This window comes from Condylura cristata, unplaced genomic scaffold (genome assembly GCF_000260355.1).
Source record: "Condylura cristata isolate star-nosed mole 26May11 unplaced genomic scaffold, ConCri1.0 scaffold00018, whole genome shotgun sequence".
Lineage (NCBI taxonomy): Eukaryota > Metazoa > Chordata > Mammalia > Eulipotyphla > Talpidae > Condylura > Condylura cristata.
Genome location: NW_004567119.1, coordinates 5,138,673 through 5,142,234, shown reverse-complemented (window position 1 = coordinate 5,142,234; position 3,562 = coordinate 5,138,673).

Genomic DNA, 3,562 nt, shown 5'->3' with positions numbered 1-3,562 from the left:
CGGTCAATATCCCGTCACTGTCATTTTCATGCAGAATCATTTTATACCCGCTCAGCTCCTGTGTGGGTATTAAAACAATTGTACTCTGCCTACTGAGACAATGCTCTCTGCCTCTAAAACGGGATCTAAACTTCCCAAGAGGGTGGATTTACTCCTGTCAGCTCCCAACAAGCCTGCCGCGGCTGGGCCAGGCTAGACAGTACACAGGGACACTCCTTGGCTCAGACATCAGAAGTTTTAGACTCTGGCCCCTCTGCGTCACCTGATCCGACCTTGGGCTCATCCTGGCCCCCCCACGTGGTCTCTGCTCCCCTTCAGAATCTAAATGCCCCCGTGGCGGGGCTGATTCCACCCCTGGCTTGATGCTAGCCTGAGCTGCTTCTTCCCAGTGCACATCATTTCCAAGCAAATACAGACTGGGAAGGAGGAAGAAGGACAGGCCACAAGGCGGAATATAGGAATATAGGAACTGGGTTTTGGACATCAAAATGGCGTCTCAGACGCCTGAAGTGACGTGATGCCTCTGTTGTAAGAGGAGCGAGGTCCCTCCAGTCCATGGAATATGCTGTGCAGGGTTTCCCAGTGTCAGTCATCGGGATAGTTATTTGAGCGTTAATTCTGAAGAGGGGCCTTTGTTGAGGACTTGAGCAAGCATTCTTGCTTACAGACCCATACAAATCAATCCGTGTAAAATTAAAAAATAATGCAATGTGCTCGAACACCGGGTCTTCCTGTACATTAAGTTCTCCACGTGAAACTTAGTTTTAATGCTTTTATTTTCATTAAAGGTTATTTATTTGCTCATTTATTTATAGAAGAACTGGGGTGCAGGCCAGAGGAACAGGAGGTGAGCGGATTCCCCAGAGACAGAGTAGGGAGCAGAACCGTCGGATCCCCTGAAACGCACTGCTGAGGAGAGCAGCTGGGAGGCAGGAGAGGTCTGCTGAGTGACCCTGGGGGTCACTCCCTGGAGGTCCATTTCAGCCTGCATGCTGATAGCTTGAGACTAACCCCTCCGCCACCAGGAGGCCTCTCTGCGTGGAACTTCTCCTGAGCCATGGCAATAGACAGATGTAGAAGCACTGTATTTTCAAACATTTTCATTCTTTTTTCCAGTCAACGGAGTCTTCCCTTCACGACGCAGCGCACAGCAGCAGAGAGGAAAGGTTCAGTCCAGGCCCAGCACTGGGTAAGGCAAGTCCAGTTAGCTGACACTCGAGAAATGGGGTAACTGCCTTTCTCTGCTGTGACCCCTGTTTCTGACTCAGCGCCTATCTGCTCTGTGCTTTGCATCAGGCAGCCTCTTCCCTGTCTGAAGATGGACTCCCTCCTGACACGAGAGCAGGAAGCCGGCCAGTTCTGGCCAGGCTGAGCCGCCTGCTGTTGGGACAGTCCCCACCAGCTTCAGGAGAGCTGGCTTTGTTCCATCAGGAGAGCTGTTCGTCTCCCCCTTTATTTATTTATTCTAGCATCATTTATTCAGTAATAGTAGCACGGGTTCCTGGTTCCATTTTCTCTAACAGGCTGCAGCTACGGTTATTACTTTGTTCTCACAGTGCCTCAGAGCCAGCCGGCCGGCCGGCCAGGGCCCTCTGGTCAGCTCTGGGGCCCTTTCGTCCCTCCAGCGAGATCACTTTCCTATTCCAGGCTTGCTTTGTGCTTTCCTGGCAAACCCTGGAACCAGCCTTTGTCCTCTTCACAGGGTGGGTGCGTAGAAACCAGGTTCTTCTGGCCACTCGACGCGTCCACTGCTTCTGGCCTCTGAACTCAGCCGGCTCTGCCATTTCGTTGCTGCAAACACATGTCTATGCAAAATACGCAGCTTCTGAAAGGTGGTGGCATACTCGTTTAACCAAATGCAACATCTGGGGGTTCTTCATAGCCTGCCCTCCCTGTATATAAACTCCTTCCCCAACACCAGAAACCCTGATTATGATCAACAGTTTACTAATGTGCCTGGAGCCCCTATAAGGAAGTCTCCTTGGCCCAGCCGTCCCTCCAGTGTCTAATGTCAAGGGAAAGAGAGACGAAGGTTGTCAGGCATTCTCTAGTGCCGACTCTCCATGGGTTTCAGCTGGAAAAATACGCAAGAGCTAAAGAGGTGGGGGCATCCTCTTTGGTTTGCCAAAGGTTTCCGTGCAGACCCCAGCTGGTGGCTCAGCCAGCGGGCTGCTCCTGGGGTCTCTGGTGGCTGAGAGACAGGCAGCCAGGAGCCTCCAAGTTGCCCCTGCCCCCCTGGCATCGACTCTGTAACAAGCCACGTCCCAGTGGCACAGATGCCTGTTTTCTGAAATGAATGTTAGGAAACAGTACACCAGAGACGAATTCTCCTGTCTTTCCTGTGTCTGCTTCTAACTGGGGGTAGCTGGGCACTCTGCCTGCCCCTCACTGCCGGGCTGTTTGTAGCATTGCGGGAGGAGAGAAGATGCGTGGTGTGGTGGTGGTGACACACAGACACTAACCTGAAGCTGGAAACACACTGAGATCCTGAGGGCAAGGGTGGGCTTCCATTCTGAGCAACCCACATTGGGTCCTGCGGCCTCTGAAAGAGCCAGGTAGAAGTTCCAGGGGGGTGAGTGAGAACCACCCCACAAATTGCTTTGGAGACTTGCTATGCCAGGAATTCTGGCCAAGGAAACTGTGGGTGGGAAAAGTTCTCCACCTCTGTAATTGCTAAGAAGCTGCGCAGTGTCAGAGGTAAGATCGCTGCTCCAGAAGGGCCAGGCAGGTGCTGATGCGCTGGGCTCTCCGTGCGCACCTGGAGGACACACAGAGACTCAGACGCCCAGTGACACAGTGGGTCCTGTCATCACCCACGACAACCGGAATAAACAGGAGGGAAATGACGCGCCCAGTATCCTTCCTATAGAGTTACCCATTCCAGAAGCAAACTGAGTCCCAGCCCTCGCCCTAATCAGAGCTCCTCACCCATTGAATGGGCAGCACCTGGGAGCCTGAAGAAACGCATGGCGGGCCCTACTGCAGGTGGGCTGAATCCGCACCGCAGGTGGGCTGAATCCGGACCGCAGGTGGGCTGAATCCGGACCGCAGGTGGGCTGAATCCGGACCGCAGGTGGGCTGATCAGGACTGCAGCCGAGTTTAGAAACCCCTGAGACTTCAACGCGCGCACAACCGGCCACCCTGCCCCAGATACTCCCGGGCTGGTGGCGCCTGGCCCCTGGCTGTGGGACGGGGGCCGTGGGGGCGCTCAGAGCAGGTCCCCAGCAAACGCAAAGGCTCTTCGCGAGAGCGCCGTGGACTGCTCTCGGTTTGAAGCGCAGAGGTCGATCCCGCGCTCACAGCGAGGTCAAGGGGTGCTTCCCCCTTCGCCTCCACCTAGACCCCAGGCGGGCCCGGCTGCGCTCGGGCCGCCAGAGGTCGCTGCGGCCCGCCCGGAGCGACGGGAGCGTGGCGAGCGGGCCGCGGCTTTGACATCACCCCAAGCTCCTCCTCGCGCGCACGCCTCGCACACAAACACAGGCAGACACGCCGGCCGCGCACTCCCCTGGCCGCGGGCTCGCTCCCCGCCGCCGGGCCCGAGAGCGCCCCGACCCGGACTTC